Source organism: Mirounga angustirostris, unplaced genomic scaffold (assembly GCF_029215605.1).
Source record: "Mirounga angustirostris isolate CCGP_5_RB_7025 unplaced genomic scaffold, mMirAng1.0.hap1 SCAF_4, whole genome shotgun sequence".
Classification (NCBI taxonomy): domain Eukaryota; kingdom Metazoa; phylum Chordata; class Mammalia; order Carnivora; family Phocidae; genus Mirounga; species Mirounga angustirostris.
The window spans coordinates 56809536-56837327 of record NW_026991712.1 but is presented as its reverse complement, the minus strand read 5'-3'; positions in this window follow the sequence as shown (position 1 = coordinate 56837327).

Here is a 27792-nt window from a genome sequence, read left to right as displayed (position 1 = left end):
TAACGTCTTCCAAAATACAACACAGACATACGGCAAAGATATAATGTGTAGTCCGAGAACCTTTTGGTAACCTTGATCTACTTACAACTCACTCAATTTAAAGACAAAATTGAGTTAAATAATGTTGCACATTGTTTCAAACTAATAAAAGCAAAAAAAGGAGAAAGGATTTACATAAATTGATATCTTCCATAATGAGATGGTCTTGACTAAATTGAAGTAAAAGATACAAGAAAATAAAAATATGGCTATCAAGTGAGCTATAGTAACAACTTTGGAAATACAGACTTTTATTTTTCTATTTCAAATTACAGATGTTATGTAGAGTCAGGGTGAATTTATTTATTACCTTTTCAGTTAAGATGATAATTTCAAGGCAAAGAGAAAGCTGAGTACAATTTTAAAGCATCAATATGAGCTTTCAAAGAGACATAGTTCAAATTAAAACTAAATGGAATTTTACTGATTTAAGCTTGAAACATGGATACAAACAATTCACCTATTAATGATACAAAAGTTCTCCACCATCTCCTCTACCTTAATAATGGAAACACAGCTTGCTAAAACTTTGATGGAATGAATCTGTACCACAATTTTACAAAAAGAAAAATGTTCAGAATAGAAAATCCTGCCACTAGGCAGAACTATACTGAATTTCTCTAAGGTCAGCATTAGAGCTGGCTACCTTTCTGAGAATATTTAGCAATAGCTAATTGGAAAACCAGATGTATCGTTCAAATCCAGATTCATCTGAACTATTCAGAAACTGAGAAAAATAAATTAAAAATGGTAATAACAATAGCTAGGATTTATTGAAAGTCTTCTGTTTGCCAAGTACTATTCTGTATACTTTTTCATGTATTTTTTTTAATATTTTATTTATTTATCAGAGAGAGAGAGAGACAGAGGCAGGCAGAGGGAGAAGCAGTCTCCTTGCTGAGCAAGGAGCCCGATGTGGGACTTGATCCCAGGACCCTGGGATAGTGACCTGAGCCGAAGGCAGACGCTTAACCGACTGAGCCACTCTGGAGTCCCATTTTTTCATGTATTAACTCAAGGAATCCTCACAACAATCTGAGGAAGAAAATAATATTAGTTTTCATATTTTATATATGAGAAAATTGGGACATGTAGAAGTTAGTAATTTGTCCAAGATCCAACATTTAATGTCAAAGCCAAGTTGTGACCCCAGAGAATTTGCTCTTAGAGCTTACAACATGCCACACCAAACAAATGACCAAAGTTGATGACTTAGGGTAAGTGTAAAGTTGAAGTTTGTGAAATCATTGGATATCAATAAGAACCATAAATATTTGATAAAATTCATGCATTCATCCATTTGCTTTCTTTTGTCGCATTAGTTGAGTTCATTGGATTCCGAATAATCTAGTTCCCACATGAAATTAATTCCATGTTGAAAAGCAGCGAGCTCCATCTCAAAGAGCTAAAGGACTAAAAATTAATTGGTATTGGAAATGGGTCTTTTGTCCCCTTTAGTCTTTGTTTCCTCACCTGAAAATTAAAGATTTATGTTTGTTCTACTAAAAGCTTTTAAGTCTCTGATGCTCTTAAAATAAATATATAGGTTACTTAGGAGAAAATTGTGGAGCCCAAATTCAAGAATCATACGGTGTGGTTGGAAAGACAGGTATAGATTTAGTTGGGTTTCATAATCATGTACTGGTAAAGGCTACTCTAGTGGAAGAAGTGGAAGCAGGCCAAGGAAACAAATACAAGTGTTGGGTAAGGCAGGGAGGGGAGGCTGGACTTGGACGTGCAGTTTTCAGGCTAATTCTGGGTAGCACTGTTTGCACCCGAGTCTGAATATCACCTAACTGTAGCCATATGCAATGACCTGAGTTCTTCTTAAAAGGATTGGACGAAAAACTGCAAGTAAAAGAAAATGTTTTGTCCATGGCAATGTACTATACAAATACAAAATGCTGTTATTGTTATTACTATTACTAAATTACTATTAATAAATTATACAACCAGATCCATTGTCTGCTTGAAAGGTGATGGGTTAGCCCTGAGGAGGAAATGGATATAAGCAAGACAGACACTGTGGATTGGTAACGTATCTTTAACTTTTAAAATTGTACTGTAAACATTTGTCATTCTCCATAATCACAATCCTGGTGGGAAATTATTTGATGTTAACTTATCACCTTGATTCCCCTATTTTAAGGAACCCCAGTCCTAAGTAGGCAAAGCACCAATTGCTCAGATTCTCCCTTGAAAATAGATTCTAGTATCTTCACAGGAATATTGAACAATTTGTGTTTCTTTTCATATGTAGAAATTCCATGGAATTTCAGGGAAGTTTTTCAAGTCATACATTTTTGAAAATATGTTTCTGATATATTTTAATTTTTGTCTTTAGATTGTATAAAATTAGTATTTGCTGCTGTTTTTATGTATATATATCTTTCCTGTTTGGACAGGAAAATTGCTAAATTGTTAAAAAGAACAATTTTCGACCTATGAAAAAATTGAATTTACTTGAAAGCACTCTTCAAATAATTGACAAAAAAGGATAAAGGAAATTCTGATAAAATTGTTCACATCTGTGAACCTTTTCCAAATTCAGCTTTTGGTAAATATTAGTATCAGCAGCTGGAAAGGCTTGTAATTCTTAGTTGTAATTTTTCAAAGCACTGGTAGGAGTCTGCAGCCACACTTTTTCCATTCACCTTAATAGAGATCATGTTTCTAACAATCTAAGCAAATGATCTGAGAATGTGTGGATTAGAACTTATAAACTGAGATTTAAGAATTACTATTTAGGGAATGATATATTAACTGTAAACCTCATTCTGAACTTAGCGTTTAAATGCAATTCTTTTTTTTTAGACATTTTTCCAAATAAATGCAATTCTTAAAAAAAATGCTGTATTTAATATTAAAGAATCAGCTCATCTGTACCAAATGTTTCCCTTAGTTTGGGATTCTCTCCTTTCTTAATTATTTTCAGATTCTCCATGAAAATTTGTAGATGGCGTGTGCCAACATCTTTAATATCGTTCATGATGCCTGGTACATAACAGACTCTCAATATAATTTTGAACTAATTCATACATAAATGATTGCACTTTTCCATTTTGTTTTCCGCTTGAACTAAGAATTCAAGCATGTAAGTAAACATAAGAACAAATAGTCAAAAATGCAAAAATTGTGACTAAATTTTATAGGTGTCTCCAATTCCTGAGTAAAAGTTTCCACTGACCTGTGGGTTGCTTTTGCCATGGGAAGGGAGGCTATGCCAGACTCCTTTAGATGTATACACATGTACACAATGATGTGTACAACAGAAATCTTGTCTTGAAGAAGAAAAAAGATAAAAGCTTTTAAGGAATGGCAAAAAAAAAGTATATATATGTGTGTGTGTATGTATGCATACATGTATATGTTGTATATATATGTATATGTGTGCATGTATGTTTATTATTATTATTTGCAATGTTTCCAATGTGGTAACATTATGTGATTTCAATGACTAAAAATTATATTTTGGTCATTTTGAGTTTCTTCCTCTTCATTTTTAAAGCATCTATAATGGTATATAGTGATCCATAGATTTTTTTTTTTTTTTTTTTTGGTCCCAGAACTGGATTTATTTAGTGAATGGCTATTTTAACTCCCTTCCTCCTCATTCCGCTTCTCCCCCCATTCCTTGGATTTTTAATCAGTCCTCTAATATCTTCTTTTTATATTCCTGTTTGCATAGGAGTTAGGCTTAAAATTTTATTACTATAAGATTGCATCATCAGATAGTTAATAGACGGAAGAATTCCAGAGGATGATTGGCATTGGTGATGGAAGGTCACATGGGCTTGTAGAGATAACATGAGCCCTAACATCCTACAATCCAGTGCCCACTCACTGGGCTTGTGACCAACAATAAGTCTCTTGCCTCTCACAAAGCCTAAACTTCCTCATTTGTGAAGTGGGTGTATCATTTACTTGCAAGGTTCTTGTGAGTTTACATAACATATGATTACTGCCTTACAGGGTGTCTCAGCAAACACTTCTGGAGTAGACAAATGAATCTCCTGATCACTTTTAGTTTAAACTAGAGATAGGTTCTTGTCCAAGCATCCACATAGGGTGCTTTTTCATAGTTTGTCATAGTTTGTCATAGTTTGTGTGGGTGACAAAACTAGAATGATATGAACTAGAATACACTAGGACAAATTATTCAAGTGATAACTTGTCCTTGTTGACTGCAACTGCCTTATTACCCCCCCACAAACTGGCTTAACAAAATTTCTAAAGAGCAGAAATCCACAGCATCTCGACAAAAATTAGACGCAGAATCTGACTAAAGCAATTATCTGGTAATATTTTTTTCATTGAAAACTCATGTCAAATGGCATTTGATAAAAATATGTATTTATATATGCATTAGCTATTATTGTTTTAGTGATAATATTATTAATATCAGTTCTATATTTAGTAACTATTTTTGTTGCTATTATTATTTTTTAAAGCTCCCTGGTCCCCAAGTATTTCTATACAATAAAAACACAAATTCTCTATTTGTTTGAAGCCTTGGTCTAGAACTAGTAATCTTCTGAGATATTTCAGCTGTAGCATCCATGCGTAAATAGATTTGCAAACAATAATGTTTGGATCTCTATGATCCTGCTTGACTGAGATGTAGTGACCCTTTTATTTCTACTATTGGTTTACTTTTTCCTTTTCACTAAGGATTGTGTGCTATTTCTGAGACCCAGGTGGAAGGTGTAAGAGTTACTCAAATCCTTTCCGTTGTTCTCCTCTCCTCCCTTTTCACTGGTGAAGCCACAGAGTTTTATAATGTGTCCCTGTTAGACTTTCTTTCTGAATCCACTAGTAGGGAATGTTTTTCTGCTTGCTAGTTTTTTGTTTTTTGTTTTTTTTTAAGATTTTATTTATTTATTTGACAGAGACACTCAGCAAGAGAGGGAACACAAGCAGGGGGAGTAGCAGAGGGAGAAGCAGGCTCCCCGCGGAGCAGGGAGCCCGATGTGGGGCTCGATCCCAGGACCCTGGGAACATGACCTGAGCCGAAGGCAGGCACTTAATGACTGAGCCACCCAGGCGGCCCTGCTTGCTATTTTTTTTTAATCTTTTTGCTCATTTTTAAGAGATTTTTTCCCCTACATTTAAGCAACATGTTTTCTTTAAACCAACTTTTCTTTAATAAATTCTTTATTTTGTATTGGGGAAATTAAAATAGCTCTACAAACATTCTCTTCCTTCACGCGAATTAGAAACTCCTGGCAGGGTCTTCTGGTTTCTATTTCTAGATTGTGATCAGATAATAATCTGTCTGTGTTATCTGGGTAGGGTAATCTGATCGTCCAAATCTTCTGTGTTAAGATGACAAAATGTATCTCACTGCAGGTTTTTTATTTTCCATCTTTTTTTCCCCCTATTTTTTAGTTAGGATAAATTATTTCTTCTAAAAAGAGCTATTAAAAATAGTGTTCTGGTGTTTATAAAGCTTTTACAAGTTTGTGGCAGTATGCTTCATGGAATTACAAAAGTTTTCATTTGCATTAAGGTCTGTAAAATACTGTATCAAGGCTCAAATTGTGATTTAATAAAGGGCCCAGACCAGTATTAATCCCATTAGTTAGAGGAATAATATGCTACTTCTCTATGTAAAATATTCAGTCTATGAAATGTGAAAAAATATATTTGCAAATACAGTTACAATCAAGGGTAAATATGTCAGAATTTGAAGCAAAAGTGAAGGTGTAAATAGCAATGTCATCTTAAGGCCTAATGTCAAAAGCTAGTCTACCTTGCATACTTCAATTTAAGGAAGCAATGACCTATATATTTGAGGAGGATCTAGAATGTAAGGTGAGGAATATATTTTAATAAGAAAGAGAATGAAATTTCTGAAATGAGATAAGTATGAGAGATATGCTTCTAATATAGTAAGTTATAAGAGGAAAAAAATTGGTTTTAACATATCACCAAGGATAATTGTCCTATCTTCTTTTGCCTGTTGAAGATGTTTACTCGCTTTGTGTTATGCAAAAATATGTATTAAGGATTTCATTTGAAAAACAATTTCCTTACGAATTTTTGTTGTTTGCAAATGTTTTAAAGTTAAGACTTTAAGTGTTGCATTTATAATAGTAAAAAACCAAAGTTTACCTACAGGAATTATTTTGAAAGCAGAGTAAGTTTCATTTTCCAGTTAGAATATTTTCTCAAAACCTTTGAAGGGAACATACATCCTGGTCATTTAAAACATTCATAAGCAGCAACAGTATTTCCTTTTTACTTAAAGCTCAGCTATTTTATAGGCGTGAGAAGCAATTCTAAGTGAGTAGTAATCATTGGTAGATTGCTGTAAGCCTCTTTCCTCCCATTTCCCTTCTTTGTGACCTTTATGCTTCCATATTTTGCACGCTCACCCTCCCCTCACATAAAATTGTCCAGCCGTTTCTCACACTCATTTGTATGATTTTCCTTAATAGCCAGATGTGTCATGCTATTCCACATGGTCCCTTCATTCAGCTGAATCGGCTAGAAATTTTGCTCTCGATCTCCTTCGTCATTTTATGACATCGTTCCCTCTCTTTTGTCTCCAGAATATTGTTCTAATATCTAACAAATTAACCTAAATAAATACCTCATATTTTTTTATATCACGATAACACCCTTTCCTTTCTGTATTTGAATCAGGGTGACTCTTAATAGGATGTTTCATTACAACGAAATAAAATTGCAAATTAAATCCAAGCCTTTGAAGAACATTAACGCACACACGCACACACACACACACGGAATCTCATCCTGTAAGAGCTTGGCATCACAGAATTTTTTTTTTTATATGGTTTCAAGTGTGATCTAAAGATTTTTGAATTTCCTGACCTTTGAATTTCTTATGGCAAACCAAATGCCTTAGGCTAAACCAGAAAATATAAGTTTACTTAGTGGAAATGCCATCTTTTAAATGCACAGCATTTCTTAAAACATGGAACCCTATTTAATTTGTAATTTGATAATTAGCATATATGTGTGTCATTTTACTTTATGATGTTTACTAAACATCATTTTGATTATTAACAAGAGAAATATTCGATGTTATGCTATTGCTACTTTAAGCATCGATTAAACTCTCTTCTGTTCATGAAGGCTGACAGGGATTCAAAGGAGGAAATGTAAAACTTGAAGGTACAGCAAAATAGTGACATTTCACTCTATAAAGCTGCCAATATTTTAATCCTGCATGTAAATCATTTTTATCAGTTCAATCCCATATCTTAATTTGTATGCCAAAGAAAATGCTCCTCGGCATTAACTTTAATAAATAGCAATGTAATATTAATTGTACTCTATTTCAAGGTCTTTGTGAGCAATAAAGGTTTTTTTTTTTTTTTTTTTTTTTCTGTTTTGGTCCTCAATTTTTTTTTTTACCTTCCTGTGAATAGATTCTTAAGGTATATTTTTCATTTTCCTGCTGTGAACAACCCACCTTTCATTATTTTGTTATTTAGAATCTTTACTTTCTCAGCTTAAGTGATGTCTTTGTCAATGATAACATTGTATTCATTTAGAGTGATGATTGATATGGTAATAGATACAGTGTGATTGAAAGCAACCTTTGTCAATAAGAAGGCCAAATACTCAAACTGTGTATTGGTCTGAATTTGCTCATTATTGGAGACCTTTCATAGTCATATTGACTTGCTGTCCAAATGTTGTTACTCACCTGATGCTTCCATTGTTTAAATGGTATAGACATTAGTATTGAAATAACTTCCCCCAATATTTGTCCTAAAATATACATGGCTCAATTTTGCAATGTTCGAGCATGTTATAAATGTGTATACAATAGAGATTTTGAGATAAAAGAGATATTTAAGTTTATTAAATGAAAAATAACATCAGCAAAAAGCTAAGAGTACTATGCCCTTATGCGTTCAGTCTACTATATTTTTAAGTTTGAAACACCCCTTTGTCCACTTTTATTGGCAAAAAGATATACAAATATTGAACAGAAAATATTTTGTTATTACTCAGGTACTGGATTTTGTTACATTTGTCTTTGGAAGATGAGTAAAAAAAGAAATAGTTTGCTACAGAGTCCATGACATTTTAATGTATTTAGACAAATATGCATTCATGAATGGAAACACTGCTCCTTTAAAGATTCAGTGCAAGAAATTGTGAAGAAATCTTCGATTTCTTTTCACTTAAAAAAGACCCATTTTTTCTTTTCTCTGTCTGCCCCAACTTGCTATTAGAATGGGTATTATCAGCTGTTTTCTCTATACCCCTATGAGTTACCTGAGGACACTTCTTGTTCATTTTTCCCCCAGTGATTTCCATTGTGCCTTGGTAAATAAGCTATACATGTTTGTCCATTTTTTTAAAGAATTTATTTATTTATTTATTTATTTATTTATTTATTTATTTATTTATTTATTTATTTATTTTTTATTTGAGAGAGAGAGTGAGAGAACACAGGCAGGGGGAGCAGCAGGCTGGGAGGGAGAGGGAGAGGGAGAAGGACCCTGAGATCATGACCTGAACCGAAGACAGACACTTAACCGACTGAGCCACCCAGGCACCCCAATGTTTGTCTATTTGTAGAATGAGGGGCTCAGAATTCAAAAAGAAAGATGATTATTATTGCTTTCATATAGCACTTAATATAGAGATGTTACTGAATTTGCTAAGAACATTTTCAACCCAGACAATATGAGGCATATACATGATCCTTGATTGTCTTGTTACAGAAACAGATAACAACATAAAAGTATTTTTTCTTTACTGTTAAGTCTACTCACAGACGGAACCATCATGCTCTCAAATGGTATAATTACCCTCATTAACAATTATTATCCTTTAGTATATGACCAAATGATCCCTTCTTATTGCATTGTGCATTTCCTACTTCTAAATGTATTAACAGACTCATCTCGTTTTTCAGCAGATGATTTCTGAATTGTCCAAGAACCTTGCTTTTTCTTCTTTTTTTGCTGAGTTGCTTGCAAGTCATGGCCATTTAAATAATCCTCCACTGCCTCCCCCCACGTAGCAGTACTTCATTTGCAATGCTTTTTGCACCTATTCCTTGTTTTCCACCTCCAGTGCTGTCTCCCTAATCCAGGCTCTGATAACTAGTAAAACCGGCTCACTAATTAGACATTGGACCCTAGTATCTCTGCCCATCTTCTACTCCCATTTCATCCTGCAGCCTATTTGAGATCATGTTACGCAAAGGCTTCCATTTGCTTACAAGGTGAAATTCAAACTCACTCTACTAGCATTCATGTAATTCCTTGTTTTGATCCCAACCTATAATTTTAACTTTATCAGTCCTGTCGACTCTACATGAACTTGACCTACACACTATATCCAGCACAATTTGCTCTTTTCTTTCCCCAAGTTTCCACTCAGTTACATGCCCTTGTCTAAAATAATTTCATTTCCCCATTCTCACCAACCTAAGCCCAACATACCTTTCAGGATCCTGTTCTGATACTAATTCTCTTATAAGCCTTTCCTGAGTCTCCAAGAAAAAAGCCATTATTGGGGTTAGCTTCCAGGTGAGGGATAGCACAATGAACCTGCCTATGCCCTTCTTCGTTTCTATGCAAGGGAGAAATGCCATATTTGTCTTTTGGTACTCCCTATTGTCCAGCAGCAGGATCAGCTTCATGAGCACATGGCCTGGGCAGGTGCACTGGGCCACACATTTAGTAGGACCCTGTGCTTGGTTTAATGCTCCACTATTCCATCCTGAAATTATTAAATTTTGAATTTTCCTTTTGCACTGAACCCCAGAGATGATGTAGCCAGTCCTAACAGTGTATTTTTCACTAAGTAATTGCTCAATAAATATCTCTTAAACGGAATGTTTGCCAATTTCCAAACTCATTTCTCTCCTCCATTGAAACCACAGCAGGTGAACACCTGAAATGAATTCAACTGATACCTTTATTTTCATGAAGAAAGCTTAAAAATAGCATTTAAATGAAATATTTTGAACAAATTTAGTATTTACTCTTATCCGATGGTGTTGCCACAGATGGAAGAGTTGGCAGCATATTATACAGGTTGGAATAGATTTTTTTATGCTTAGAAAATGCTTTGTTTAATAACCTAACAGGTAGAAAAAAAATGGTTTGGGATTTTCATAGTTGACCCTGAAATTGATAAGATATTGTTGATATTTTGCTTAAATGACTGAATTACTTAGAAGAACAACAACAATATATTCAGCAGGTTACGATTCACTATTTAATCAACTCTGTTACATTAGCTAATTTAAAAGACGTTTCTTGAGGCTGGTGCAGTGTTTGGTAGCACATTTGTACAGTTAATACTTGGAAAACAGTGGTGAAACAAGATTGTGTAGGATTTTAGAGAAAAGGCTGACGATCCTTGGATCCTGTCCTGAATGGCTCATCATGTGCAATATTTTAAATCTCTCTGGCAAGAATTTCTCTCTCTGAGTTGTTTTAAAGGATGTTGATCTAGAAATATTTCCAGGCTATTCAGTCTTTTTTATTCTCTATAGATTTTGTCTTGAGTACATACTCAGGGCTAAATTCCCCCTGCCCAAGATTCACAATAGGAGAGATCTTTCAAGGACACTGCATGTTTTCTCTGTGTACCGAATACCCCAACTATAATACTGCACAGGGACCATGCACAGAAGAGGAATTTAAACACCAGTGCACATGCAGCAACATCTTTGTCTTCCTGTTTGAGTTACATATTTATATTTTATAATCCAATTTTCTTTAATCTATGTCTTACAATCTCCAAGTGGCTATAGTAATATAATAAGTAAAGGTGACTTTTATTTAGTTCCTATAATAGTTAATTTCCAAGGTTTAGAAAGCATGATTTATTTGCTTATTTTGTTTTAAAGATTTTATTTATTTATTTGACAGAGAGAGACACAGCAAGAGAGGGAACACAAGCAGGGGGAGTGGGAGAGGGGGAAGCAGGCCTTCTGCCGAGCAGGGAGCCTGGTGCGGGACTCGATCCCAGAACCCTGTGATCATGACATGAGCCAAAGGCAGACACTTAATGCCTGAGCCACCAGGCACCCCTAGAATGCATGATTTAGAGAAATGTTATATCTTTTAAGCCATGGGTAAGTTTTGGTTACCAAATATCAAATAGATATGTACTGATCCCCAAATTATAGTAGGTGGGTGGTGATACAACAAATTCTTTAAAATTAAAAACTTCTGGATATCCAAAAGCTTATATTTTTGGCTTATATTTGCAGTTACCTTCTGTGCATAATATTTGGATCTCTAAGTATGCAATAAAACAAAGAATTGACTTACATGGTAATATTACCAATCAATACCAATATAAAATATTTAATTTTTTTATTTAAAAATATATTTATAAAAGTAAGTCTGATATTTATAAGAGTATGAAACAATTATTTTAGCTACTTCCCCATAAGGGAGCATGGGAACTTACTTGGAAAAGAGCCCTGCTTTTTAAATGAATGTTAACTAAGAATGTTTTCAAATTTTTGAGACAAATATCAGTGGTAACTGATTCAGGGCTTCAGCATTTTAATGTTTCAGTATTATTATCAGGTTTATTCTCTTTGGTCTGAAAATGCATTGTGAACAGTTATGAGAGAGAAACCCATACAGAGGTAAATGTCATACGGTGTGGCAAGCTCTAAACAAAATATGAACCCTATGGGAGCTAGCCCAGAGGACAGACTCTCTGATAACTTTCAGTACTTTGAATAGATGAGACACTCATAAATATTTTCTGCAAGTTTGGTGAATGAGGCAGATGATGCTTTAATAATTTCACTGAAAAAGGTGATGATCAAAACTTAATAGCTTTTTAAATAGAACATATATTTGAAAAGAGCCAAACTGAAAATAGATTATCTTTTAAGATATATGAATATTCAAGATCTTTGCATGGAGAAAGAGAGAGAGAGACAGAGACCGGGGGAGGGGGAGAGAGAAAGAGAATATATTTAGAGGGAGATAACATAAAATAACATAATCCTGGGCGCCTGGGTGGCTCAGTTGGTTAAGCAGCTGCCTTCGGCTCAGGTCATGATCCTGGAGTCCCAGGATCGAGTCCCACATCGGGCTCCCTGCTCAGCGGGGAGTCTGCTTCTCCCTCTGACCCTCCTCCCTCTCATGCTCTCTGTCTCTCATTCTCTCTCTCTCAAATAAATAAATAAAATCTTAAAAAAAAATTTAATAAAAAAAATAACATAATCCTACTTCCATTTTGGCTGTATACCTTAAGCCTTACATGTGACAGGATATGATTGGCTTTATATTTAAGATCCCTTAATTGAGTTTTTCTTCATAAATGTAGTATTTTTCAAATACAAGAAACCTTTGAATTTTCAAGCTGAGCAGGCAGGGTATTCAGGGAAGGGTAGGGAGAGGAGATGACTTCTAAAAAACTGTCATGATCATGTTCACTAGCCAAAAATATTTACCAATCAATAAAGAAATAACTTCTCTAAGGGTTAATTAATCAGTTTTAAATGTTGCATTCTCAGCAAGCATTTAAAAGTAAATATGTCACTGGAAACTAAGTGATCCAGCTCCACCTGTATGCTAATAATGTTTGCTAATATCTCTTTTCTTGATGGCACATGACTTGAGTAATTCTCTGAATCTATCTAATCTATTTAGTGCTACCCAGTGTGTAATGGCATGTAGATATAAATACTAATGGAGAAAGTGCACTGCCTTAGGGAACACCCATCATGACAAGTAACTAATTGCTTTATGTACATTAGTACCAAGTGAAGCGTTTTACATCTTCTGAAAGGCACCAGCACCCTCTACTTCCCAATTTACCAAAATGTCATGTCCCCTCCCGAAAGTAAGAATTGGAAGACTTTCTTTTTTTTTTTTTAATTTTTTTATTGTTATGTTAATCCCCATACATTACATCATTAGTTTTAGATATAGTGTTCCATGATTCATTGTTTGTGCATAACACGCAGTGCTCCATGCAGAATGTGTCCTCCTCAATACCCACCACCAGACTAACCCATCCTCCCACCCCCGTCCCCTCTAGAACCCTCAGTTTGTTTCTCAGAGTCCATCGTCTCTCATGGTTCATCTACCCCTCCGATTTCCCCCCCTTCATTCTTCCCCTCCTGCTATCTTCTTTTTTTTTTCCTTAACATATATTGCATTATTTGTTTCAGAGGTACAGATCTGAGATTCAACAGTCTTGCACAATTCACAGCGCTTACCAGAGCACATACCCTCCCCAGTGTCTATCACCCAGCCACCCCATCCCTCCCACCCCCCACCACTCCAGCAACCCTCAGTTTGTTTCCTGCGATTAAGAATTCCTCATATCAGTGAGGGAATTGGAAGACTTTCTTGAGGTATCACACTGATTCCCCTGAATTCATGGTGCCCTGCAAGACTGAAAACAATTCTAAGTCACAGAATATCTAATATGACACATGAAATCACTCATGATTGGGTGATTTTATTTCACTTAATGCATAGCCATATATATATATATATGTTTTCAAATTCTTGAGACATATATATATACCCACACACATACATATATATATAAAACACACCATATGTATACTGTATATATGTATACCATATCTATACTACGTATATATATATGTATGTACAGCATAACATATACATATATTGGTATGTATATATACACCAATGTATACTAAACTGTGTATGATACACACACATGTACTACTTGGATTCCATTCATATAGAATCAGCAAAACTATTGAAATATTATTCTTATTCTACGAGAAATTGCTATTCATGAAAAAGGAAAATGAAGGAAACACACACATACACAACTTCTTTTAAAAACAAACCCAAAAAATAAGGAAAAAAATATCAATCTCAAGCATTAATGAGATTTCCTATGTGGCATGGGTACTTTGATATGTGTGTCTTTAAGGAGCATAGTCGGTGATGATATGCTATTATTAGAGATTTAAACTGCATGATGGGAAAGGCAGAATTGCTTGGGTTTGATGAATTGATGTTTTCTGTCCTGAAGATTTCAATGAGACAAGTTACTATTGCTGTTGTAATGGTAGTTAAAAAGGTAATTATTGAAAATTAATAAAAGCAGTTGCACACAGGGGGAAGAAAGTTAGACCAAATCTTTTCCAATTTTTCTTTCTCCTTTTATTGCCACACTCTCATCATATATTTTTACCTCTCTCAAATTTGAAGATAGTCCTGCCTATAAAAACAAGCTGTATTTCAGTTAGAGAATATGTTATTTATTCAGACCTATCAACACAATGTATTTTATGGTATTCCTTCCTTAGGAAGAAGAAAATCAGTGTCTTCCTCGCCCACAGCATCGGTACTATCTCCCGATCCAAAGGAGGGTGCAATGCTGTGCCTTGGAGGAGAAAAAACAGGGGCGTGCGAGGAAGAATGACACGAAGAAGGTATTCCCCATATTGTTATAGAAACTTTATTTTATGTTGTAACACGATTACTTAGGCTAGAGCTAGTTCAGTTCCAGTGTCTATAGAACGGTAGCAGGAGATTTATGAAATCTCACAGGTGAGATTTATGATACAGCATTCAGACAGAAAAGTGGGAATACAGAGTGAGCCAACGTGCAGAAGCTAGATGCACTGGCTGGGGAATTAGGTACACTTCAGTTTGAATCCTAAGGACCCCAGGACCTTGGACAAGTTTCATCTTCCCATAACTCATTTACATTATTTGTAACATTGACCATTAACATGTGTTTCTTATAAGCCTGTTGTGAGAATTATATGAAAAAAAAAAGTACATAAGATGCTGGACATAGTCTAGGTAAAGGCTTGAAATGAATAGCTAATTTCTTTTGTTGTTAATGATTACAGTAAAAATAGACTTTCTTTGGGTGCCTGGGTGGCTCAGTCGTTAAGCGTTCCGCTCAGGTCATGATCCCAGGGTCCTAGGATCGAGCCCCACATCCGGTTCTCTGCTGGGCTGGAAGCCTGCTTCTCCTTCTCCCACTCCCCCGGCTTGTGTTCCCTCTCTCTCTGTCTCTCTCTCTGTCAAATAAATAAATAAAATCTTAAAAAAAAATAGACTTTCTTTGCACGCTTTCGAGTTGCTTATCTGATTTTTTTTAACTATCAGGCTGATAAGTACAAAGGCTACCTCTTTCTATGTCAGGAAGGAGTCCGTGCTTATACCTGAAGGGATTCTTTGAATTCAAGATATTTTAAAGGGAACGATAGGTTCTTTGAGAAAAATTAAGTCCTCATATAAAAATAAATATATCATTAATTAAGAGTTAACATAGATACTGATATATGAAGTAAACTACAAGCTATTTACAAATACTATGCAATATGGGTTTTGTTTATTCTACTATATTCATCATTAATTACTATTTTCCATCTTGTAAAAGTTGCACTTTGGTGTTTTCCTATTTATTTTATGCAACCTGTATATGTGTTACATTTACTCACATATGTGTATTATCAAACCTTACTGGAAAATATAAGTAAAAGAACACTTCTTTTATTGTACTTTGATAAGTCAGTTTTGAAAACAGATGCTGTATATGATAATTCACTGAATGTTTTGAATAGGAGAAAAAAGAAATGAAATATTATTATTATTTTACATCATCATCTTTTTAAATCATGACTTAATCATCCAGTCATTATCAGAGTTAAGTCAACAACTATTTATTAGGTAACCCATAGTATACAAAGTAATATTTGGAGCTCTAATTTATTACCGCTTCTCAGAGTAGAAGTGTCTCTTGAAATTGTGAATTTATTGAATATTTTTACTCCCAATCATTTTTAATTAGGGGAACTTGTTATTTAAAATTACCCTATGGTTAGGGCGCCTGGGTGGCTTAGTCGGTTAGGCGTCCTACTCTTGATTTCGGCTCAGGTCATGATCGCAAGGTTGTGGGATCAAGCCCCGCATTGGGCTCTGCCTGGAGTCTGCTTGAGATTCTCTTTCTCTCTCTTTGCCCCTCTCCACTGCATGCACTCTCTCTCTCTCAAATAAATAAATACATCTTTAAAAATAAATAAATTAGGGGCGCCTGGGTGGCTCAGTCGTTAAGCGTCTGCCTTCGGCTCAGGTCATGATCCCAGGGTCCTGGGATCGAGCCCCGCATCGGGCTCCCTGCTCCGCAGGAAGCCTGCTTCTCCCTCCCCTACTCCCCCTGCTTGTATTTCCTCTCTCGCTGTGTCTCTCTCTGTCAAATAAATAAATAAATAAATAAAATCTTAAAAAAAATAAAAAATAAAAAATAAATAAATTACCTTGTGGCTTATTTTTAAAGAAAAAACGTACCTTTGATCAAGTTTAAGTTGCTTTAATTTTGAAAGTACAGAAGTTTATATTTTAGTTTTACTTAGATCCTTTGACAAGCAGGTGATCGTTAGGAATATGTTCAGTACTCTTCCTTTTTTTCCCAAGGATTGTGACTATCTACTTTCTTTTCTAGTTCTCTCACCAAACAGTGAGCTCCTTATTCATAAAGCGGGTCTTTTTTTCTCTACAGGTTTATTTCCTCAGGAGGCAGCAAGTCCTCTGTCCCGGAGATTCTGATCAGGGCTTGGGGTCACTCACAGCAGTGTTGCTCAATGCCCTCCAGCTTCGGATGAAGACAAGCTTGTGTGTCAACTATACTTCAATAAAAAATTTAAAAATAAACATATTGGTGTGATAATAATGGCCACAAGGGTAATAATACAGCAGCTATAAAATAGTAGAAATAACATTATTAAATAATTATTTTAGACATGCTACTTTGAGTGAAAATTCTAAATATTTCTAAAGGACGTTCTGATTCAGCCACACAATATTCTCTAAGAAGCCTCAGGGATCATTCATTCTACATTAAAATGGAAAGAATAAGAAAAGTCAGGATGCCTTTGCTTTTTCAGCCAGTGGCACCAAAGAAGCCCCAATACATATGTCTTTAGAAGAGCATATTTCAGCCAAGATTCCTTGCCCAACTTGGCAAAGAGACAAAACCAGCTTCATAGTTCCAATTGTGACTTTGGAAAAAAAAGAAAAAAAAAAAAAAGGACAAGCGTAGGTCACTTTGTATCTTGTCCTTCATTCCTGAAATTATAGTTTCCTGATTACTACCCCAGAAAGGAACTTTTGGCAAACAACATATACACAACACTTGCAAAAATGTGTAACAGAGAATGAGGAGAAAGGGGAACAGTCTCAAAGATGTCCTAACCAAGGTTAGCTTCAAAGGCTAGCCTGGTTCTAAACAGCTTATAGATAGTCAGGTTAAGACACTCACGTAGCTGGTATGAAGAAGAGAAGCACTCTTGTTTCTCTCTTCCCTTGCTTTCAGTGTGTCTTGGACCACCTTGGCTTTCTACGCATAGCACAAATAATTGATACGTGGGCTTTCTTGATTATTCTGAGGATTAGCTTTGTGTGTATGCACACTGAGAAGAATTGTCATAAATATCACATTCAAAGAAATCTTCTGTAGCCAATTCATGGGCCCCTGAATTTCCTGGGAATCACAAAATCTTTTTGCAAACCTCTATTAAGGGTAAGAATAGAATGGCTAGACATAGAATAATGAAGGATAAGCAAATTATTTGATGGAAGAAACAAAGGCTCCCACAAAGGCACTTTGTCCATGAATAGATGCCAAATTGTGGCTGAGAGGAGGCACAAATGAGGGATATCTACTTTAGCCACAGTGCTGGTGTCAATCTGAGTCATTTTTATAAAGGACGTTGGGTGGCAAAGAGCTAAGAGGTCCATGCAATAGAAAGGAAATCATGGGCTTGGTAATATGGTAATTGTCTCAGATATCATGAACTTGTGTCAGGGCCTTATGGAAAAAAAGCTCTAAATGAAAAAAAAAAAAGAAATTTTTTATGGGGAATTATTTTGTGGGGGGAAAGAGAGGCTTTAAAAGGGAAGGTGACAAAATGTAAGGCAGCCTACAAAATTGTTTCTTCTATTTCTATGTACAGTGTAATGTTCCTTAACCTCATTGAGCCTGCAGAGAAACTGATACAACTTTAGCATCTTACTTGTGGCTTTTGAAACATTGAAAGATTGTACCCTTGGCACCTAAATGGTATCTTTAACTCAATGGGACTTGGAAGCAAGGAAAGAACCAACGGACTCTCAAATGACTTCTTAGGCAACTGACATCAGCCTGGAAGGCCAGAACTTAATGTAATATACAAGAACCTGGAGGCTCCTCAAGGGTTCCTTGAAATAACTTCAAGATTTTGTGTGGGGATAAGGAATGAATAGACTACGTGGACAAGCTGGGGTGAGAATCAGTGGTAAGTGGATTGTATTAATAAGCTACCAATTAACACTTGTGCTCTGTTGTCAAAATGGTTCAACAATGAATAATCCTTAAATCGATTGTGGCAAGAATTTAACATTCCAAGCTAATTTTCAAAACAACTTTAATAATTTTTTCATTCATCAAATAATCCTTATCATCGTATATTTAACATCAGGTATACGTTATGAATTACATCCAAATGCTGCAAAACTGGTTCAGTTATAAAAATATGTCTATGCTTTTGTTATTATGAGAAATGAAATTTAGTATTGATTAAATAATGTATTTATTTCTCTACAAATATGAGATCTGCTTATTGTCCCAAGAAATTTGACATTCTAAACTTAGTTTTCAAGGTTATAGAAAAAATGTACAATTATAATATTCTTAGAGAATCTATGTGTATATATACATGCATACAAACACATACAATTTGTTTAAATAGGTAAGACGTCTTACTGTTAATATGCTAATTGCTTCTTTGAGAAGACTCGGTGTTGTGCATACCTATATGTACTAGCTGCTGTGACATGATCTTGTTTTTTCTCTTGGTACAATTAAAAATCTTTCTTAATTTTTTGCACATTTTACACTGATAAGAAAAAAACACATTGAGCCTGTCCTACATATGATCTTCCCTGGTAAACCCTGACATCAAGAATTTAACCTATAGATGGCAAGTTAATCATCTTCTGCTACCGACGGTCACACTTTCTGAATTTCACCACCACCATTAAAAGCTTCATCTTCCTCCCATCCCCCAGGCTAAATATCTTATCCTCATTTTCCCTTTCCCTTTCTATTTTGCTCACTAGATCTAATCCATCACTGAGCCTTGACATCTTGTGGGGGAGTCTATTATGTTTCTTGAGCCTCCCTTTCCAACTTAATAGCCAACACTTAATCCCAGGCATCCCAGGTCTCTCCTCCACACAAGGAGGAGCACTGGAGACCTAGTCTCCAGGTTTTCTCCACTGTACTTAATTCCCATGTACCCTCTAGAATAGCTTTCTCCCTGATATTTTTTTTTTGAGTAATCTGCTTTACCCTTCATTATTCTAACGCTACCTTTTTTACCTTTGCTTTTAGACTTCCATTATCAATAGCATTTCTTCTCTTACCATTCTTGCTTTTTAGACTCTCTGCTTTTGTCAAGGTAAATATGCATCTCTTTCCTACACTTGCTCATTTTACCTCCCAGGCCTTATGTCCAATGCTTCCTTTCCTGCAGCTCTCTTGTATCTCCTGAACTCCTTGTCTTAAATGTGCAGTGATAGGGAATGGTTAAGTAAATTATGTTCATAGAATAAAAGGCCATGAAGTCCCTGAAAATATTTTACACCTAGGTTTCAATTAGTAATGCTGAATTGATAATGTATATTTTCAAGTGGGGGGATACTGACTCAAAAATTATTTGAAGAGGGTTTAAGTGAGGTTTCCTGGGAAACAGACTCTGAGATAGATATCTGCTTGCAGGAAGTTTTATAAGGACTGTCCTTGGGTTTGGGATCAACACCTTAAGGAAATGAAGCAGGACTGAGCTGAGGAAGGAGTCGAACTACAAGGCAGTTGGAACAAGGGATTCAATCTCACAGGGATCTCTTTATCTGAGGGTGACTCTCAAGGACCCACTCAGCTAAGTGCTGTTCCGACACTCCCAGAAGCAGAGAAATGAATGCCTCGGGGTTGAAGGGGAATTTGGGTGGCACACCACAGTATCCACTCAGAGATGAAGAGAGTAAATTTGTAAATTAGGTAATTATAGGGGCAAGAGCTACAAAGAAACACAAGGACATATGCTTATTATCTCTAGTTAGTAGGAATATAAATGACTTTTTATATTATTTCTATTTTCTAACAGTTTCTATATTGGCTGCAAAAAAAGAAGGAAAAAGTTTTAAGCAGGTAAAAATAACGCATGTTACTCTAAAAATACCACCTTTGACACTTTTTTCTTAATTTTTAAAATTTTTATTAAGCAGACTGACTACTCTCTCCTCCCTAAGGACTTTGTGTGTGTGGGGGGCATCAAATTTGATCACTTTTTCATTTATTACCACAACTTCTAAGCTATTCTATGTTTTTTTTTTATCCTCTCTCTGCAACTAGAACTTCTCAGGAATAAGTTTCATGTCTCCCTGTTCTATTTGAATTCTCTTTTTATTGTGATGTTAAGAGGTATATATATATATAAAATATACATTATATATACACTTTAATAAATGTATAAATTATATATATACATATATACTTAAAGCTGTTAACATGGAGTTCTGTGCAGAATAGATGACTATGTTCTTGAGCACCCAGAGGTAAGGAAATTCAGAGTTGGATTAGGGCTAATTTTAACAAACAGCCGCAACTTAACAGCAGATCCTGGCTCAGAGGCAACATTGTGCTTACAGTTGAGATTTTCAGACATTGCCTCTGTAACCCCCTCATTCCATGGTGCAAAATAATAGCTAAAAGAAATTCATGAGTGCCCACATCTAAGAGTAATTTTAGGGATTATTGGGAATGGCCTGTTACTGTTACCATAAAAGGCTTATTTCTTTTTTTCGGGACTTCAACTTGTCCCATTGTATATTTTCCCCATACAGAGAATGATAAACATCATAAAGTTGTGTTGTAAGCTTTTGAAAGGGTGAAATTGTCTTGATGTTTTCAAGTTCTGTGGCCCATGGACTTTTCAGTCATTTCTAGAGTAGTAGATGATCATCAAGTAATAATTTGTGTAAAGAATTATTGTGAGAACACTCTTAAACTAAGCAAGATGCCTGAAATTCTAATAGCTTTTCCCCCCTAACTTGACATTGGAGGAAAAAAAGACAGAAATATCTATTTTTGCTATATGTCAATCTCAAGCAAACTTGAGTCAGAACGAACTAAACATAGCTGTTAGAGTCACTTAAGATATTACTTAGAAATAGCTTCAACCCCCAGGGTTATTTTGAGCTTGAAGTTATTTAGTCCAAATAACTAAAATTTACCATCTTAACAGAAGACAGTTATAAACTCATACTGACCAGATCAGTGAAGATTAACTAAAACTCAGTAGTTACTTGGTGTGCATATTCCAGAAGAAACATGAATTCAAAATACAAGTAGGAGTCCTAAGAATGAATTCACAGAATTAATACACTAGTGATATAATTTTCAAAAAGTCTAGAATAAGAATAAAGCTAACCTGATTGACAATTTCATTTAAATTTGGCTTAAACTTAGAATTTCATGGTTAGTAATGTCCTAATATCTTGTACATGCTATTAATAGTTTTGATAACATTTAAAGATTATTTTTTAGATGAAAAAACAGGTTTCATGATGGTTTTTAAATCCTGCCTAACAAAAAATATCTAGTTTATCCTACATCAATCTACAGATACTTATCTAAAAATGTATCCTGTTATCCACCTTCTTCCCCCCAGTCTTCAAGTAAATCACTTTCTTTTGCTTCTTGTGTTCCTATTCTCTAAATACGTTGTTTCTATTAACCCAAGGGCTTATCATCTATAACACTTGTTTCGATCTTAGATCCTGCTTCCTCATTCAGTAGACAAAGTCCATAGATTTTACATCTTCTCTGGTGGCAGAAATGACTCTGGAATTTTGCTTCTTTTAATCCTTCCTTTCCCATTGCCTTAGTCTAGACCTACACAATGCCATGAGCTCCAAAATCTTTCACTACATCTGTCTCCACCAGCTAACCCTAGCTTTTTCACTGGTAGACCTGCTCATCCTTCATCAACTTGACTCTTTAAAACTCTTGTTGCTTTACTACTGCCTAAAGAATGAAACCTAAATTATCTCAGAAAAAGAAATATAAGCCTCCATAATCTGTTTTTCCTTCTTTTCCAGACCTGCCTCCAATACTTCTCCTCAGGCATTCTTCAACCTTCTTTGACCAAGAAGATAGATTTTGAATGAATGCACATGAAGCTATGTAGAATGATGAAGGCCCCTGTTTAGTCAGCCAGAAAATAAAGAACCTTCTGGCTATCTATGCGATGTTAGATGTTGGAGCTGCATCATCTTCCATTCTCCAATTAACCTACATTGCCAATTTTCTAAACTTCTCACAATTTTTCAGACTGCTAACAATTTTCTGAACTATTTATCTTGAAACCTTTAGTTCAAGAGCAGCTTTCAAACATTTTATAATTCAAGAAGTGGTTCTTTGAGATCCACCTAAAATGTCACCTTCTCAGTGAAATTTCTTCAATACTTTTGGGAAGAATTTGTTTTTATTCTGGCTCTTACAGCAGTGAAGCCCTATTTCTATGACTTACATTCCTAGCACTTATCAAGCTATATTAATATCTGCCCCTTGCCTAGATACTGAGTTGATCTCCACACATATAGTGCCTATTTCAGGGATTAGAGATCAATAAAGGTGTGCTAATTAATTGAACAAATTAATACACCAATTTTCCAGACCTCCAAGGAGGCTATGGTGGATGTGCATGGCAGAGTCAATCTTAAACAATGAAGAAACATCACCTCCTACAACTATGCTAATTTTAGGACATTACAGAAATAGCTCAAGCAGAAGATAGTTAGAATTGTAACTATGTTAATAGAAATAAAAAGATGAAAGTTAGTGATATCTTCCAGGTAGAATCAAAATGTCCAGGTGACATTTGATAAGAGGTATAATAGGAGAAAAAAAGGGAAAAATAGTTTTAAACCTGACTGACAGAGATAGTTTTTAAGTATATAAGTCTTTTTGTTTTGTATTTATTATTTGCATCTATGTATTTTTTCATACTTAGTGAACAAGCATTGAAGTTTCAATAACTTATTTCAATAACTTATAATTTAGCTGGAGACAATTGTATCATTTTTCAGAGTATTGACAGAGGATTCTTTCAGTGTAATTAAACAAATTTAAGAGAAAAAGCCAAAAGTAGTCACTTTATGCAAAAACCTGAATCTTTAAAATCCAGTGTCAGGAAATGAATGAGTGACTAAGAAATAAGGGATCAGGGTCCCAGTTTCAGATGAACTTTCTATTACTATAACTTTGGGAAATTGACTTATTATCTAGTTACAGTTACCAACACAGTAAAACACTGGCTTTTATGATTTTTTATAGCTCTTAAAAGACTGTATCTTAACTTGACTTTTTAACTGCCAAACTTTAAATAAAAAACATGATTTTCATTTAGATCAATTTTTAAAGAAAAGCAAAATCTGATCTGACTGTCAGTAGGGTATTTTCTATAATTCTAATAATTCTTGTAGTTTGCTATTTATGGACATATCTTTTTCTCAGTTAGAAACAGGAGAGTCAGGTATCTCCCCATTAGTTTCTCTTGCAAGACACTCCTACAGTGTTTCTAGTCAAAGAAGTTGTGGTTGATTTTCAAATCAATAATAATTCTATGTAATTCTTACCTTTATCTAAACTTTTCTAACTAGTATTAGCTTACCACTAGAAAAATATTCCAATCATTAAAGAGGTCTACGCTTGAAAATTTCTCAGTTAAATATACTATGCATGAAGAGGTGCCTGGGTGGTTCAGTCACTTAAACACCCAACTCTTGTTTTTGGTTCAGGTCATTATCTCAAGTTTGTGGGGTTTAACCCCATGTCAGGCTCCACATGTGGTGTGGAGCCAGCTTAAGATTCTCTCTGTCCTGCTCCTTCTGCCCCTCCCTCTCTTAAAAAAATATATATATACATATACTATGCAAGGATATGCATTTAAAATACTCAGATTTGCAAATAAAAATTAAGTTACTGAACATCTAATAATTCATTCATTCATTCATTCACTCAATATTTTTAGTGCACTACTATTAAAGATACTGTGAGTATAGCAATGAACAGGAAAGATATAATAGTCAAAGTAAGTTACTTGCTATAATCAACAACTCTAAAAGCTTAATGACTTAATGTGTTAAAAGCTATTTTTCACTCACATTGCAGTCCAAATGTGTATTTGGATTTAGCACTCCATATGTTGATCAAGGGATCATGGCTCCTGTTTGCTGGTGATTTCTCAATGTCTGTCACTGGATTATTCACAATTGTCTGAGGAGGGTCTCCAGATGCTTTAAAGTCCAGGCATGAAAGCATTACAGATAACTTCTGCCTACATTCCATTGGCTTGAACTAACCATGCGTGGTTGCCAGGGAGCCAGGAAATACAGTCTATATGCCCAAGAGGAAAAGAAAATGGGACTTGTGGACACATAATATTGTCTGTGCCAAACAGACAAGGTCCTTCCTCTCATGAAACTGATATTCTATTGGGAGGAAAAGGAATGACCAATTAAACAAATAAATGAAGAAGATAATTTCAGATAGTGGCAATTGAGAAGGGAATTAAAACTATATCGTATGATAAAGAATGATGAGATGGGAAAAACTAAGGTAGATTGGGTGGCCAAGGGAGTTTTCACATAGTGGAAATATTTGAGCTGAGACCTAAATTACAAGGAGAAAATAAAAGAAAGAGAGAAAGAGAGAAAGAGAGAGAGAGAGAGAGGCGGCTATGAGTAGGTGTGGGCATAGAGTGCTCCACGGAGAAAGGCTTACAAGTACTATGGCTCCAAGTTAAAACTAGCTTATTTTCAAACAATAGAAAGAAGACTTGTGAGACTGGCTCATGGAAGGTCTTTTAGGTGATGGTGAAGAGTTTTCATTTTGTTCAGAATGCAGCAGGCAACCACTGAAGCTTAGGAGAGGGGAGTGACAATCAGGTTCACATTCAAGAGACTGCTCTCTCTGGAGTGTAGTAAATGGATTCCAGGAACAAGAATGGAAGTAGGAGACCAGTTAATGGGCTCTTGCAATGGTCATGGTCACAGTCATTTAAGGAGTGGTTCTGTGGACTAAGCTGGTAACCCTGGAGATCTAAAAAAGATACATGAGTTTGGAATGCATATTTAAATATGAAGATGACAGATTTGCTCTTGGATTGAAGGAGGGGGTGGGGGAAAGGTAAAGAAGAATCAAAGATAACTCTTATGTTTTGGTCATGACCAATTGGATAGATAATAGTGACATGTAATGAGATATGAAAGACTGATAGAGAAATAGGTTTGCGGAGGGATTGGGAAATTAAGAGTTCTATTTTGACCAAATGAATTTTGAGGCACACGTTATGTAGCCAAGGGGAAATGTCAGGTAGACAATGGGATATACAAGTGCAGCAGGATGCCCTGTGCTTTCCTCTCCTGTTGTCCAGATAGATGATTAGAGCTCCAATGTTGAAATAATAGGTCCTAGGCATATTCCATATTTCTTGAGAACCACCAAAGTGTCATTAGATATATCCTTTACCTTAGGAGTTTTAAGAGCAGGTAGAAAACAATTATAAGTTTTAAAGTTAATTTGACTGAATAGTATAATAGCTGAAAGTGACTGGAAATGTATGCTCGCTGCCATAGATGCTATTATAGGATATTCAAGAATTCATAATTGAAGGCAATAATTGAAGAAAAATCTGTTTTATGATTACATCCTCACTGTACTCTTCATACATCTATCAGATCACTTATAAAAATGTCAAGTATGGAATGGTCTTACTTAGGCAGAGATTCAACATAGAGAAAATAAAAGACCTACTTGAAATCCTGGAGCCAGCAGGACATACAGCATGAGTGAAGGAGGACTGTCAGCAGAGGAGATGGAAAAGAACAGTATGAGTATGGAAGAACAGGGAGAACTGAGTGTCATAAAATCCAAGGGAATATTTCAAGAAAGGAAGACTGATCAGTTCTTTAGGATGGAAGATACTAGAGTATGTTTGTATGCTAAAGACAAAATGTAGTGAAAATTAATAATCCAAGAGTAAATTATGATTGCAAGAGCAGAGTCCTTGAGAATGTGAGAGGGAACTGAGATCCAGATCCATAGGAAAGGATTTGACTTTGGATCTGAATGGGCTCATTTTACCCATTGTAACTGAAGGGAAAGTGTTAGAACGATTTGGTGGGAAGAAGATGAAGGTGTTCTTAAACCTAGGAGATCAGCTAAGAGTTTGTGTGCTTCTCTCGGTCTCTGGGTTATATATTTATGTGTGTGTGGTGATGGGAGTTATGGATTATAGGTGAGTCACTGGAGGGTGGGGGAGCATTTTGAAAGTTTGAATAGAAAAGTTGGTATAGGGGCACCTGGGTGGCACAGTCCGTTAAAGGTCCAATTCTTGGTTTCAGCTTAGGTCATGATCTCAGAGTCGTGAGATCGAGCCACACATCAGGCTCCATGATCAGGGCAGAGTCTACTTGGACTTCTTTCTCCCTTTCCCCTCCCCCCACTGCCACTGTCTGTCTCTCTCTCTTTCTCTCTCTCTTTCTCCCTCCTCTCTAAAATAAATAAATAAATCTTTGAAAAAAAAAGTTGATATAAATAGTTATCTTTATGTAAGGGAATACTATAGGTTAGGGTGACAAGGTGGTCCGTTTCTATCATATGTTCATTTGATATTTATGGTCATGAAGTAGGGTTACTCAGCATTTGGAGGTTTTTCTCCCTACCTAGTTAGCAACCCTATGTTAGGTGCAAAGTAGGTGAATATTTGGGCTTAACTTTTAACCAGTGTCCCATGGCCTTGTCAGGAAATTATAAGGAGGGAGAGAAATACAAGAAGATTGGGTCAATTGCAAGGGAATGATTACAAAGATGGCAGAAAAAGGTTTATTTCAAATCAATTATTTACATTCTTTCTTAAATCCCCATTTCAAAACACGGTATAAATTCATACAAAACCCACTTTATTTAAAGTTGTTGTTGTTGTTCTAGTATTGCTCAACCTAATGTTCTTCGTATCATTTAACTTATGTTTTCAGTAAGTCTCCAAATTATTTTGAGAGACCATTTAAAAACAAGTAAATAAAAATATCTGACAGTTGGTATTCATATACTTGGGACCTAGGAAAGCTTAACAGCAAGGAGGAAATTGTAAGTAACTTATATCCTCAGAAATGATTAAAATAATTTCTCTTGTAAAATTCCTTTGGATAATTTGACAGTTCTGAGGCTTAGAAGTATGATGAGAAAAGAACCTATTCATAGTCCTTTTGGCAGTTTGGCTGCTATTGTTCCTGGCACTTTTACACTGCCCCACTCAAGGCCTGCCACCATGGGATAGTCAATGAAAATTAGCTGGACATCAGGCATTATTTTTGAACTTGGATGTTTTTGTGGTATTCGCTAATTAGTAAATTTCTGTGTTTTTTGTTTTAGTTTTTATTTTTCAATGTGAACCATTTATATGAACATGCTTTTAAAAATAGTATGGGCAAAAGACTAGTGATTTCTGTGTAGCAGATATTATATAACCTGATTTAATTCCTGAAATAATTCTATGAGGCAAATATCATCACCCCATTTTATTTATTTATTTATTTTAAAGATTTTATTTATTTATTTGACAGAGAGAGACACAGTGAGAGAGGGAACACAAACAGGGGAACTGGGAGCGGGAGAAGCAGGCTCCAGCTGAGCAGGGAGCCCCATGTGGGGCTCGATCCCAGGACCCTG